Below are 15982 nucleotides of genomic sequence, written 5' to 3' on the forward strand. Positions count from 1 at the left end.
ACAAGCTTTAATAAGATTTCATACTTCAGTGGTGTGATTTAATACTAATACGGTATGCTCAGGTGCAAAATTATTAGTAATATAATACTTTCACATTGAGTATTAAGATAGGAATGGGATTTCTGTCTGTCAAGATTAACTGAAAAATTCAAGACTTGATTGTGAAACATAATATAGAGTTTTAAAGACCACCTTGTCTGATCAAATTACCAAGAGAAAATTCTATGTATACAAATAAGGAATATTTGATGCAACAACACTTTATCATAAAGACACTATGAAATCTTTAATTTGTCTTGGATGAAGTGAAGAAAAATATTTGACAAGATGGTGTCAAGATATGGAGAATGAAAAAATTAGTTCAAAAAATGAGAGAAAGAAAAATAAATCAAAGCAAGGAAGAAAGAAAATATAGTGGTTGAGATTCTCCAAGGATGAAATAAAAAAAGAAGGAAAACAGCAAGAAATCTGAAGGCCACTGCTCCAAGAAAGTGGTAATATAACAATTTGTATTTTCTTGCCTACAAAGAACTGACTTTTTAAGAGAGAGTTTTGGAAATAGGCTCTAGGCATTTTTTCATTTTAATCAATCCTTTGGAGAACGGAAAAGCAGATAATGTTACCCAGTGCTACCTAGGATATCTATATATCTCATACATAGCATATATGGCTCCTATGGAGTCACTGACCACCTCTCTCAATCCTTTGCCTACCACCTAAAACTTGTCAGCTCTTCAAGCATCAGGCAAGTTGGAGTTTTGGAGACAAACAAGATGGCTGGTTTGGGGGTGACTTGACTCTATTCCATTGTCCAAAAAAGTATTTTTGCTAAAACTCAAAATAACTTTTAAACCATACACTTGTTTGCATCTTAGCAGAACAAAAATACCCTCACTTGCAAACATCATGACATTCTGTCTCATGGATTTGGACTGACTCTAGCAGTGAATTACTCTCAGAAGTTATATTCTAAGAGTAGGAGTTTCTTTGTTTATATCCCCTGTTCATGGAGATAGAATCACAAGGTTTGGGAGGAGGGATCCTTTGATATCCTCTATGCTAGAAGGATTTGCCCACATAGTATTCATTCCATTACCTCATGAATCGACAATCTTCCAAAGTTCGAGAAAGCGTGGAAGCCCCATTACTTAGCCTGTGAGATTGAAGGGTACTAGAATATGCCACCCTAAAATCTGCCTCTTTGGCATATGGATTATTTTGAACTAAAGGCTACTGAGAACCAGCAGTTGCAGGAAAAGCTTAAAACACATTTCCTTTTTGTAAAGGAAATTTCCATTTGTAAAAGTGTCTCCCTCTCCTGTACCAGGAGGACTCTTAGCAACCCTCATCAATGGAGAAGACACGGACTTAAATCTGCATAACAAGCCTTATTAAACGCCCCTCATTACCATACTGTTCCAGGTCATCTTCCCATCGCTCGTCTTCCCTGTGCAGAAGCTCAAAACCCTTTTCCTTTGTTTAGCCTAAGATAGTATATAAGCTCAGGTTCTAACCAGCCCTTTGAGTTACTCATCAGTGGGTGCTCCTCTGATGATGTTCAAATTAACAAACGTCTGTTTGTTTTTCTCTTGTTAATCTGTCTTTTGCAGTTTAATTTATAAAACCTCAGCTGGAGAATGTAAGATGGGTAGAGGAAAAAGATTTTTTTCCTTCCCTCCAAGATTCATCAGTATTTACTTCTCCATACATGAATAGCAAAATATCAGCAAAATGCTTATGATTTATTCTCCCCTAAAGAACAAGATATTTTGTTTGACAGCATATGAAGCTCTTTACCAAACAGTCACTCTGGCAGACGGTGAAGATTACCGATGAGGAAGCAGTACAAGTAAGGATGATGTATAGAAATGATCATATTATTAAATAATCAGTTTCTCCCCCAGACACTCACATGCTTAAAGATACCATATTTTGAACTCTTAAAGTATATAATTATAACCACAACTGGTATTTCAAAGAAAAGACAGAAAAATTAAACAATTTTAGTATATTTTTTGTTTGCTTGAATTTATAAACCAAAGCAACGTAATATTTAGGTAGAAATATATATTCCAAGTTTTTAAATTTACTATCTCAATGCTTAATAATAAAAAGTAACTATCAGTGGCCAAGAAGTGCGTGTAGACAAACTAAAACAGCAAAATTGAGCATCGATGCCTTCCTTCTTTCTTTCCTCATCCTTTAATCCCTGTTTCTTAAAATGTTTTCAGAGAACCTGCCTTTATTTGAATTTGTAAAATTCAGTCTCAGGGCCCTTAGAACTATGCAAATCTTAATACCTAGGTTGTGGCCATTTATTTTCAAGTCCTGCATGTAATTCTTATGCCTTAATTGTTAGCATTCCTTTCAATAGTCTTCTATTTGGCCTCCTTCTGGCAGCAAATCTACCTTAATCTTGTTTAACTGCTTCCTCTCAGCTTTCTTTGCTTATTGGCTCATCCTCAGTATCACCTATACATTAAAAAAAGAAAAAAGAGAGAGAGCGATTCTTGATGTGCTGGTATATGGTCACAGACTTCATTTATCCTGGGCAGGCTACCTGCAACTTACTGATAAAAAGGGCATAAGCAATGGTCTGTGGAAGATTCTGTATAGTCATTCCTCACTTCCAAAAAATAATTCAAAGGGAATGTCCAGTTTTGGGCCAGTGGTATCATCCTCACGAATAAAAGGACAGCTCATTAGTCATTAGTTGTCATGCTGCTGTGACTGGAGCAGAGTGGTTTCCAAAGATCCCACTATTCTCCCACCTTGATCCTTAGCCACATTATTCTTGTAGCAGAAGTTGCTTAGACCTTGTTTCTGGGCATTAGTTGAGTTAGATATGGAAGTAGTCAGGAGAGGAAGGGCGAAGTGCAAGATAAGGGAATAACAGATGTGGCATTTTAAGCAACATGATGTAGTATTGTCTTCTCTGTTGAACCTTCTCTCAATAACACTAACTCTTCTCTCACAAAAAAGGGAATCGTGAAGAGTAAAGAAATCTTGGCTTCGAGGACCATAGTTCTGAGTTGTCCTATCCTGAGAAAGAATTTGGCCATTCTTAATCTACTTTAAAAAGTTGACAGTGGAGATTGGAACAGAAGGTTCCAGGAGCAGGACTAGGGCCCTGAAGTTTCTAAAAACCATTTTATGATGGAGTAGGACCAATGGATTATCATGGTGGGGTGGGGGGAGAGGGAAAGATGAACCAGGAAAGGGTGTGAAGTAGCAGATGATAGGGGGAGTCCTAATGGTAGAATCCAGGAACCTTATGTTTAGAACGAAACTAAAGATTGCAGTGTTTGTATCAGATGTCACACAAATTGAATGAAAAGTTACCAAATTAGAATTGAAATGCAGGCAAGGCTGCATGATTAAGATTGGATTATTATGATTCTCAGAGTGAGTTCAAACCCCACCAGACCAGAACTCTGTCTCCCTTTTCACAGAACATGTGGTACATTTTTCCAATACTTTGTTTCTCAAAATTTGTTGGAATGTTGGTTAATTCAATTATTTTTGCTGAACTTAACTTTAATTAATATTTAAAAGATGACAACAAAGTTCATCTCTTATCTCATACATGAGGGATAAATCTGCATAAAATTGGTTTTCACAAGAGTCTTGTAGAGCTCTCCTTTTAATTTATGTGGGTTCAAATATGTCACGAGTCCACATGTCTCCTAAACACAACAACTTATAATCAAAGCCTGTTATCACATCTTTAGCCTATTCTAGGCATGCTAATTCTATTATTTACCCCATATACTTTCAGTATGAATAAAATAATTTTATTTTATTTTATTCATTTATTTTGTACAGGTTCAATGTCCTGCCCTGCCCCCTTTCCTGAGGAGGGGGCCTCAGTCTCCTGGCACCACCTCTTGGGTCCCTCTGTCTACCTGATTTTAAAATAAAATCTAAATCATTAAATAAAATAGAGATTAGGTAATATATAGGGTAAATTGTATTATGTATGTGATATATTATAGAGAAATTAAATAAAAACTTAAAAATTAGGTAAATGACAATATCCTTTAGGATACAGGGCCAAATTTATTGATTTTACTCCCTACAAGATATAAAAAGATCCACTGTTTTCTGTACCCTATTCATTCATTCATTTCTAATTGGGGGGTCTACATTGTGCAAGATATTATGCCAAGTGCTTTAAAAAAGTGCCAGGAGGAACTGCAAATGTTTTGGTGACACCAATGTTAAATCGTGCTCTTGCTCATAGTAGGTGTTCAAGAAATATTAGTTGAATGAATGACTGAATTTTCAAGATTTTCTCTATCTAATTAATCTTACTCTTACAACTTGATTTTATTTCTCCATCTATTTGCCTTCCCAGATATCCAGGAAAGGACCAAATAGGAAAAAAACAATGACTAGTCTGACATAATGTGTTATATTTTACCTTTATTGGTCCATGCACTGGATGAATCATAAAAGACATTGATTTTTTTTTTCTAAATGTCGAGGGATTTTTGTATTCTTTCAAGATCAGTTTTGCCTTAAAACTAATCGGACTTACCAACCAATAGAGTTAGACCTACTCATAGAGTATTTTACATATGTCCGTGGCCATGATATTCAGCATTCTTTTATATTCCTGTCACACCTGTCCACATTATTTAAGTTTCTGCTATGATGTTAATTCCTCAGAGAAGATTCTCTGATCACCTCATATAAAAACAGCCCTTTACTCTGCCTCCACTGATGCCCCCAACACCTCATTATGATTTATTTTTCTTCATAAACATTTGTAAAAACTGACTTTATATGGATATTATAAATGTATTTGTTTGTTGTTCATAGTCTGCCTGTATCAATAAAATATAGTCTACCTATCTCAATAAAATATAAACTCCAGAAAGGCAAGGAGATTTTGTCTTTCTCCATCTTCTGCACCTGGAACAGTTGCTGGTGCACAGTCGGTGCTCAATAAATTGTTAATAGATGAATTCATATTATATAATTTGAAAAGTGTTCTATAAGAATATTATTAAGTAGAAGCAGCTTTAAAATTCACTTTGGGTTTAGAGATCTGATCAAACATGTCTTTCTTATGGTGGGAATTAACTGAATAGGGTTTTTAGATATGTTTTAAAGACTTTTGTTTTATAAATCTCAATTAGGAATGCATGTTGTTCTTTAAAATGCTTGAACTCAAGGAGGTACAAATGTAACACACGGTAATATTTTCCCCAATCATTTCCTTCCATTGTGCTCTGTTGAGTTTCTCTCTCACCTTGGGCAGATCTCATAGCTTTCTAGTAACTTAATAATTACGATGCCCGAGTCTAGTTAGTTTAAACCTGCATTTCTTTTTCTTCCCTTCCTTCCTGCTCAAGTAGGACCCACCTTTCATGGTCCTACAGGGAGTTTCACACCCTCTTCCCATTTCACACCTCAGAGTAGGAGTGAAGCCATTCGTTTTACTTCCCCTCCCCTCTCTCTTCCAGGTCCTATTCTGTCTGGGGTTGAACTTAATAGAAGTGATGGCAGGGGCAACTTATGTACAAATGGACTCGCCTTCCTGGGTTTTTGCCACTCCTACTGTGGATTGGCAATGCAAATGTTGACCTCTTGGAGCACATGCCTGAGTTCTTCCGGGAAGTCTGTGCCCTTGCTTTGTTTTCCCCTACTTGTAGGAGAGTTATTTAAAATCCTCAGTTACAGGAAAAATATTGGCACCATACGTGACAAAAGATTGTTTCCCCTTATGGTTAAACAATTCTTATAAGTCGATTGGAAAGAGATGTACTTGAATACAAACTTTAAAAATGGGTAAAGAACTTGAACAGAAAATTCAAAAAGAAGAAATACAAATGGCCAATAACTAGCTGGAAACATTTAAACAGATAATAATATTGAAAAAGTCTTTTTTGTTTGGCCTATCAGATTTACAGAAGTTTAAAAAACACAACGTATGTTCAATGTTTTTGAAGTGAGTATTCTTACACCCTGCTTAATGGATAAAAAATGGTTAAAAATTTCTGAGGTCAAATTGGCAGTCACTTTCAAAAGGTCCATGAATATGTACAGTATTTGACTGAGAAATTCTACTTATGTAAATTTATTCCCCTCCAAAATAGTCAGAAATATATGAAAAGATGTATGTACATGGCTATTAATTAAGGTCTTTTCAATAGCAAAAATATATAAATAACTAAATAATAGTGGATTTGTCAAATAAGTTGTAGAACATATATATGATGAAATATTAGGGAACTTTAAAAATGATATTTGACATTTATTGAACGCTTATTATATGCCAGGTGTTCTTGAGACTTTTATATATATACTGACTCATTAATCCTTACACCGAATCTGTGAGATAGTAGGTACTATTATGATAACCATTGTATAAATGAGGAAATTGAGTGTCAAAGAGTTTAATTATCATGCACAAGATCATACAGCTGGTCAATAAGACGAGGGTTTGAACCTGGGTAGTCTGATTCCAGAGCTTAAATATGATAAACCACAACTTCTCAAATGTGAACAACAAAGTAACTGCATATTTATTTGTTAACATTGACATGTGTTTAAGGCATAAAGCTGAGTAGTAAAAAGAAACAGTACAATATGTGTTGAATAAAACAAGTTGTGAAATATATATAAAACATATATATGTATACACACATACACACAAACGTATATTTACAGAAAATATTGTTGAACGTGTTGGAATTCTATAGCTCAAAATGTTAATCCGTGGTTATCTCTGGGTAATAGCTAATAGATTTGGAGTGACTATTTTTTCTTCTTTTTCTTTATGCCCACGCAGTACTTGGGTTCATATTTATGAACGTGAAATATTTGAGCAATAAAAGAATACAACACAAACCAGCAAAACCTCCTGTCGTCTCCGTGTGAACTGTGGGAAGTGATTCTATTTCTTGCTGGCCTGGTATGGTACCAGCAGCTGCGTACCTGCTGCTGTCATGGGAGCTGTGGTCCTTCAGGAGTTGAGCAGGGAGCTAGAGGAAAAGATTCAGACTAACGGTGAGCCTGTGGTTGCCATACATGCACGGCAGATCCTACTATAGACATATGACAATGTGTTCAAAACTCAGTTGCCCTAAATAATTTCCATCAGGCTTCTGGTTTTCTAAAACTAAACAGATGATAAACTGTGCAATCAACATTTCCCCCTTTTTTACTGGGCATAAGTTGGCCCTTAGCGTGCCTATTGGTAAGTTGTTTTAGGTGCAGAGATAAATAATGATAATAAGTGCACAACAATCTGTAAAAGTAATAATAAAATTATAGGTTTCCTAAGAATATACACATGTAAACTGGTTTGTTAGACTTACATGTATATTCTTGAGACTTTTTTTGGGGGGAAAGTAAACATCAGGAAATCATAATCTTGTAACGCTGTTTCAACAATTTGTGAAATAGATTTTAATATTAAAATGCAAATGTCCATGTTCAAAAGTTCTCTAGATTTCATAGCAATTTGAAAAATCTATTGTCCCAAGTCATCTTACAAGGGGTACACTTTCTGTGAAGCATACTGAGAATCTTCTTAAACATCACAATGGTGACTATTTTTCTTCCAAAATAATAACTAGTTTAAGAATATGTAGATTGTAAAAAGCCAGCATCACTGTTAGTAAAGGATTTGAGTCAGTACTTTCTCATCACTAATGACAGTCAGATTGGGCTGTTACTGAATTTGGAGCTCTGACCTCTCTGTGGTAGTCTTTTCAATTACCCACTTCTCATATCGTCAAGAGGGATTACACACATTTCTCCAACCACAGCTGTGCTTGGAAAGAATAAAAGCTCCCTAATTTCAAGGTATGGAGCCTTTTTAGCTGAAGAATCTTCAGTTGCAAGTTATTTTGAATTTTTTTGGTACCTTGGTAGGTCTTATTGCCGTTTATTCTTTTATTTTACCATTTTCAAAATAATAGAAATGAAGACAGTACAACTCAAAAAGAGTTCAAGCCATAGAAATGAAAGAAAAAATTTGTATTAAGCTCTGCAAAAGACTTCTTGTTCAGGAAAGTGGGAAATCTTCTAGCCTGGGGCACAAATAATTGATGCCCACAGCGGGCTACAGAACAAGAGAAGGGAAAGTGTACTCAATGGGACTTGACTCAAGTGCCTTGAATTTTCAGCCACTGATGTGCTATCCACAGTTCTTTCCTTCAGGGGCTCCCTTTGGCACGTTCTCAGAAAGAGCTTTGAGATGTCTCTCAGGTAATCTTTTAACACCCTTCCATTTCCCTGCCGAGTTTACAGCATTCCCACACAGAAACCTGAACAAACCCTCCAATGAACCATTGCTCACCTTTATCAGCCTTGTGGGTCTCTCAAGGATGTAAGCAAACAACACCGAGGAAAGACATTTCACACCTTGCAGTTCCTAAGCCTCTATCTTTCTACAAAGCCAACATCTTGTGTACTCCTCAAGCTTTTGCATGAACAATGCAGGTAGCCCGGCACCACCATATCAGCACTTTCCAAAATCCTCGTCTAGGGAAACAGTTATCCGTTATCACAGGAACAAGAGTAAATTTATTTTTGCTGTTGAAATGAAAAAAAATCATTCAACTTAAAGGATTAACAGATATTAAAATAATATTTGTGTAAGGTTAAACCCACAGACTGGCAAACAGTAAGCTCTCTTGAACATTAATAATCTGGAGATAATACTTCAGAGACTTTAAAGGGAGCCTCTCAGTAGCATGTGAACTACTATGGAGGATCAGGAATTCATGTTACAGTCCCAATTTTCAGCTGAATGATCAGAGACAATGTTCAATCACTGTACACTTCACAGCAACTCGAAAATCTGCAATCCGAAAACATCCTTTAAAGGAAAAAGTTCTACTTAAGTTGCTCAGCTTGAACGAAGAAAACATATTAAATTTCACAAAATTGGTCATCCAAAATAAAGAACTCTTTATGTCATGTTTGGTGAGTACTGGAAGGCATGAGGGTCAAGTTTGTTATATAATCACTGCAAGTCACACACTGCCTTATGCTACATTTCAAAGTATCGGCCAAGCAGTATTCCGGATAGTAATGCAGTTCTGACTGGCAAAAATAATCTATCAGGAAGCGGTAGGAGGGCAATTAGAGGGAAGATAGGATCTTAGCTTGAGTCATTAGAAAGAAGAGCTGGAGATAGATAAACAAGCTTGTTTGTTTGGGGAGGTGATCCAGGGAAATAGCAGCGTAGGACAGGGGAGAACGAACAGGAAAGAGAGAAAGCCAATTAAGAATGATTTGTCCTTCTGTTGATCAGTACTGTTGGCTGGATCCTCTGGGGATCTTCCAAGGAGCCGTATGGACTCCATCACAGAATTTTCCCCTTGCTTCTCTGCTCTTCCTGCTACCAGGGACAGAAATTAGCAGATATATTGACAAGCTCTTCCCTCATTGGAAAAGAGATGTCCTGTGGAGTGTCAATTGCTTTGCATACAGGTTGCACATATATGATTGCTAGTGGTCCTACATCATAGATTCTACGTCATAGACCTAGAGAAGATTCCATACAGAGCAGTCAGGCATTCTGTAAGTCCTTAGATGTTGGTGCCGGTGGGGAGGTCCTGATACAGGGAAGGTAAAACCATATTTGGAGTAGATGTCATTTCCGTTAAGGATAAATCTCTGCCCTCTCTAGGATGGAAAAGTCCAAGGCAATCAACCTGTTAATCAGTAGGGCCCACTGCAGTTTCTATTTTTCATGTCACCCTGTTTATTTCCTTCAAAACGCTTTTTACATTCTGAATTTATCTCATTTGTTTGTTAACCCCAATAAGAATGCAAACTCCTTGGAGTTAGAAGTGTTGTCTTTCTCATACAGCATTATATACTCAGGAGGCCTGGTATATCGTCTGTATGGACTGGATAAATATTCCACTTTGCACTCTGAATTGATACTTAATCTTTGGTAATTTACTTCCTTTGAGCGCCAGTCAGAAGGGAACTTGTATTTATTGAACTCTTTCCATATGCCAGACAATTCGTGTACATTATCTGTGATGTAGGTGTTGCAATTCTTCCCATTTTATATTTGACAAACTAGTTGACAGTAAACTTGCTTAGAGTTACACAACTCTTCAGTAGGGCCTCTGGGTGCAAATTCAGGTTTGTCTGGCTCTCAAACTGCTGTACCTCATGGGATGACAGTTTGGCACCAGTTCCTTGTTATCCCCCTTTGTGATGATGTGTCAGATTTCTAATAAATGTTCAAGACACAGCCAAAACAGGATAGACAATCTTTCTAACAACTGTTTATTCCCACTCAGCTAAATGACACCACTCTCCATTCAGCAGGTCTAGTCAGGGGGTATCTCTAACTTCTCCCTCTTTCTTACCTCCTCCCTAATCTTTCTTTTAGTGGCTGTATCTGTTACACAAATGCCAGGCACACTTACGTTTTTGTGATGGGTGTATTACATTTAGGTTTCTGGTCTCTATACAATTTCTATTCCTGACAGAAAATTTGTATGCCATACCATCTGGTTCAAAACTGGGTACCCATAATCCTATCAGCCACTGCCAAGTCCTGTCAATTTTGCCTCCTAAATATCTCCTATTTTTGTTCTTTTCTTTAATCAACAATTCCCCAAGTTGGTTCATGTACCTGTCAGTTTCCACCTAGCTGCTAAACCATAGTGGATATTTATTGTTTCTGTCTGTCCAAAATCTCTTCCCACTTTCTGTTTATAGTACTTCCACCTTCCTTTAGGTACAGATCCTCAAGCACTACCTTTCCAGGTGTTTTGGCCTTGCCTATCCCAGTCCCCTGCTCCCATGGCTATGGAAATAAGCACCCAGGCTTGGCCAATTAGAAAGTTCCATCCTCCTGGCCACAATGCTTGGTGGAAGGAGCACAGGATCCAGTGAGGCCATGAGACGTTGCCTCTGGAGTTTTCTGAATCTCTGTTTTTACTCATGTTTTGCAAGCTCAAAAGACACCATCCTGAGAGTACCAAGTTCCTCACCAGGCAGAAGATCCTGACAAGGTGAGTCCAACATACAGGCAGATGTCAGAGGAGATCGAGTGAGTCCTGATGACAAGTTTGAGGCTATTTATTCACTTATAGAGTAAATCCAGTTTCATCCTTGTCCTTTCCAGTTACAACTATCAATAAATTAGATGTTTTTTATTTTGGTTTAAAATGGGCTGAGTTTGTTCAATTGTAAAATAAAGCATCCAGTAATGAACTTATTTTCTTGCCCTACCCTTGGCAATGCCTACATACCCTACCCTGGCATAACTCTCCTTATGGTTTTTTGTTTTTGTTTTTTCTGAGGAAGATCAGCCCTGAGCTAACATCTGTTGCCAATCCTCTTTTTTGCTGAGGAAGGCTGGTGCTGAGCTGACATCCATGCCCATCTTCCTCTGCTTTATATGTGGGACGCCTACCACAGCATGGCTTGCCAAGCAGTGCCGTGTCCACATCTGAGATCCGAACCGGCGAACCCTGGGGCCCCGAAGCGGAACATGTGCACTTAACTGCTGTGCCACCGGGCCGGCCCCCTCTCCTTATGGTTTTACGCATTAATTTGTTCTCTGCGTTGCTTACAGAGTGAGCAGTCCAAAATGAAAATCTGTTCAAGTTACTCCTTGTTTAATCCTCCAACAATTCCCTCAACTTTCTGGGAGTGGAGTTCAGTTCGAACTCCTTAGTTTATCACAAAAGACTGACCTTTCTACTTCCTAATCTCAGCTCCTCACTCTCTGCTCTCCTTCTATCTCTCCTCAGTGTAGTTTCTCACACACACCAACAGTTTCATATCTCCCCACTGTTGTGTATGTTGATCCCACTGCCTGGAGAGCACTCACTTCTCTTTTCCATCTGGCTGCCTAATACTTACCCTTCAAGTATCGAAGCACACAGGATATCTTTCTTGAGTCCCAGCAATGATCATATTACTTTGTAATTATTGTTTTACTTGTCTGTTTTCCCCAGTAGACTCTGAACTTTAGGAAGATAGATGGAATGGTTTATCTGTCTTTATATTTTCTGTGCCTATCGCAATGCCTGGCATAAAGTGGGTGCCCAGTAAATGCTGGTTGAATGAAGGAATGGAATTACTCAGATACAGGACCCTTTTGGATCTAGCTTTCTTGTTCCCCTTGCTTTCCACTAATTCCCCAGATGCATGTCAGCTGTTAACCTTCCTTCTCATGTCTTAGATGGAATGTCTTGATTATAGAGTAGTTAAGACATATAGGCGTTAATGACATTGGAACAAATTCTTAGACAATTTAGTCAGAGTAAGATAATAGTTTCCAAAAAGAGAGTTCAAAATAGAAAGTGTCATCAAATGAAGTATGGGTACCCCTCTCCTTTTCTCCTTCAAAAAATTGTTTCTTATTTTTTAAAAGAAAGACTGAGACACAATAGAGTCCAAAGTCTGTATATGTCATGAAATGTTCATTCCTGAAAAGCATTATTTGACTTTGAAGTATAACAAATCATTGTCATGATGATGGCTCTATCTACACATAATTAAGTCAGATGTTATAGCAGACATTTATTAACAAGATGCATGGCTGCTGTAAAAGTTCTCATTCAGTTTTCCCACAAAGCTGACCCAATTTAGGAAATTGAAAAATTCAATGGGGAAAATAGAGACAAGAGAAATAATGAAGAAATTATTTCTTTTTAGTATTTTAGTTTCAATTGAGATTAACTTTATTGAAGAGATGAATTTTTTTTGAGAATAACTGATTCAAACAATTTAATATTAGTTTTTTCAAATGTTGTCCAATACTCTGCCCATGTCACATTTGATCTCTTTTTGGTGGAAGAGGCATCTCAAAGTCTTCCACTAAAGAGAAGTGTCCGAAAAGGATTTTGGTCACCATTCCCTGTGTTAAATTTTAGCTAAATTTCAATCTGCATTTGTGAGTGAGTCAGTGTGTGTGTGTGTATGAGTGTGTAAGTGTGTGAGTGTGCATGAGTACACATGTGCTGAGGGAGGGATAATTTTTCTCCACAGATGACATGTGTGCCCTAAATCTTCACGTTACATCCCTTTAAATTGACTGGCTTCCTCTGGACATATCTATAGTGTGTTTTCCTAGGTCTCTAACTTCTTAACCATCTCTCACTCCCTGCAGGTCACTATGGAGTTTTCTTATAATTTCTTTATACCCTGCAGTAGTCAGAATCTTTTTTGTCTAGGCACAATAGCCAGTATTGTTAGGTGTCACTGAATTCTGATCTGCCAATATTCCCACAAATATTCTCTCCCATCGCCTACCATATTTTGGGAATGCAGCATCTGACTCCACGATCCCAGGTTGACTGTTCTCTTACTTCCATTCTTTTTCTGTCTTTTCCTTCAAGTAGCTTTAAAATTGGATTAAACTATTTTTTCAAAGCTCCAAGTTTTTTTCTGAACTTCAGTCTGCAGTGTGTGTTGAATAGAACCCCTACCTTCATCTGGAATCATGTCTGCAAACTCCCCCATCCCCTATCTTGCCAGATTTTCAACTCCTCATATACTCATTCTCTTGTACCTTCATGTACGAGGCTTTGCCATCCTTTAAGACAGTTGTCGATGATTAAAATTTCTATGACATACTTATGGCTTAATTTCTCTGTTCTGGTGCAGACTGGAGAAGGCTTTTGTATTTTTGGCTGTATTTATTTCACAAGAATAAAACCTACCAACATTTTTTTAACATTGGAAATATGGAGTCAGTAACAGTTTTGCAAAAGAAAAGATGTTTTGAATTTGTGTTTGTTTTATATTATGAAAGATCGTAGCCCATTATCTGTGTCTGCAAAAATAATCTGCATCTTGTACACAGAAAGCAAAGGCTGAGCGATACCTTCCTTTATCCTGTGAATATGTTTCCAGTGCTAACAAAGAAGCTTAGACTTACATGCAAAATGGAGCCTTTACTCTATCTGATGCTTAGTTGGCTTCCAGAACCAGGGCTTCTTCACTCCACAGAGAGTATATATATTTCATCACATGTAATCCTCTATTTGATTAGATCAACTCTTTAAGCAAATTTCTTCCTAAATAGCCTCCTCTCTTTGTATTTTCACATCATAGATCAGGGCAAACATGTTCTCAGATCTTCTTGCTATTCAAAGGGCCACTAGCAAGTTGTCCCTGAGGACTAGTTAGGATGGACAACAGCATCCACTTGTATCTGTCTCAGCCCACACAAGAGTCTGGAAACTGTATTGCAAATTAACTTTTTCAATTGATAATAAAAATTAAAATAAATTCGACAAACATGAATTTAAATAATAGTTACTTAGAAATTTTCGTGATATTATTTTTTGGCGGGGGTTGTTATGAAAGTCTAACGTTCAAGGATTTCTCCCCGTTTGGGAAGGGAGAATGGTTAGATTCGAGCCAAATTTTATTACTAGCACTTTCATAAAAGCCTTGTAGTTCCCTGTTTTTATATTCGTAGAATAGAAAGGTAGCCATTAAAATTGGAAAATTGTCTCCAGTAATTAGTGTTTATTAAGCACTCAGTATATGAGGTCTAGCCAGCCCTGGTGGTCTAGTGGTTAAGATCCGGCACTCTTACTGCCACTGCCCCGGTTCATTTCCTGGTCAGGGAACCACACCACCCGTCTGTCAGGTGTCATACTGTGGTGGCTGCATGTTGCTGTGATGCTGAATGCTATGCCACCGGTATTTCAAATACTAGCAGGGTCACCCATGGTGACGGAGTTTAGCAGAGCTTTCAGACTAAAATAGATTGGGAAGAAGGACCTGGCCACCCACTTCCGAAAATTTGGCCACGAAAACTCTGTGAATAACCACAGCTATTTGTCTGATAGAGCACCAGAAGGTGAGAGGATGGTCAAGAAGTCCAGGCAGGGTTCTGCTTGGCTGTACATGGGGTCACTAGGAGTTGGAATTGACTTGAGGGTACTAACAACACATATGAGGCCTATTTTCCTTCTTGTATTTAGTGACAGATACTATTAAGAAAACTACTTATTAAGATTACTAGATCTAAGATATTAGCTGTTGGCGATAATGCACAAAAGGTTATACCTATTATTTTAGCCAATAGATAGTTTGCCTATAGGAATCTGATTTCTAGATTTAAAGGTCATATCACTAATGGAGGAAAATGAATAAAAGTAAATGATATTCTTTCCAGTATGAATTTTCTCTTTACAATTTCCAGTGCTCATTCACATATAGATTTCAAATGAATTTGCTCTGCCTAGATTTTCTTGGTAAATTTAGGCAACCAATCAAGATAAAGCAGGCTTTGGCTCTGCTTGTCACAAGAAGCAGCTGGATCTTTTATGTGTCCATACTATTGGCATTTCACAGGTAATTTCCAACTTAAGCCTCTTTGGTTGTCCAGAGCCAGTCAAAGTACATTGGACGATTGGAACAGTAACTCTGGCAATAAAACTTACCACGCAAGGAAAACAAAGGGCCTAATTGGGCCCAGGTGTCCCAGGTAGAACCCTGGTTTGGAGGTGATGAAGAGCGATGAGTTCATCTCAGCTTTGTCCTGTCAGTCAAAACTGGGGACTTTAGGCTGCAACTGCTTAGGAAACAATTTCTTCCATGGATTTCTCTCCACAACTAATTTATTTATTGGCTGGGTCTTAATATTCAAGCAGACTGCTTGAAAATGTTTACTTTTTAATTGAAAATAAAACAATTTGATTTAGTGGATGGAAGGAAGAGCTCCTTTCTGGAGGCCACTGTTGATAGTGTTAGGATTTGAATCTTACTGTTACTTTTCCACAAAATGGCAGCCTCCAGCAACCTCTGTGAAGATAGTCCAGGTATGAGGAGGTGCTGACCACAGCAGGTCCAGGCTAACCAGGTAAGTTGATCCCTGCTCCTGCTTCTGCAAGATGGCTTCAAAGGCACCTGGGCAAGGCAGGCTTTTCAGTCATCTCTCCTGAGCTTCTGTGCTCTGGAGGGGTTTTGTGTACTTTATCTTCACTGCTTACTCCTCAGCTCAATTACCATATTGCTTTCAGAGAAG

Source organism: Equus quagga, chromosome 7 (genome assembly GCF_021613505.1).
Source record: "Equus quagga isolate Etosha38 chromosome 7, UCLA_HA_Equagga_1.0, whole genome shotgun sequence".
NCBI lineage: Eukaryota > Metazoa > Chordata > Mammalia > Perissodactyla > Equidae > Equus > Equus quagga.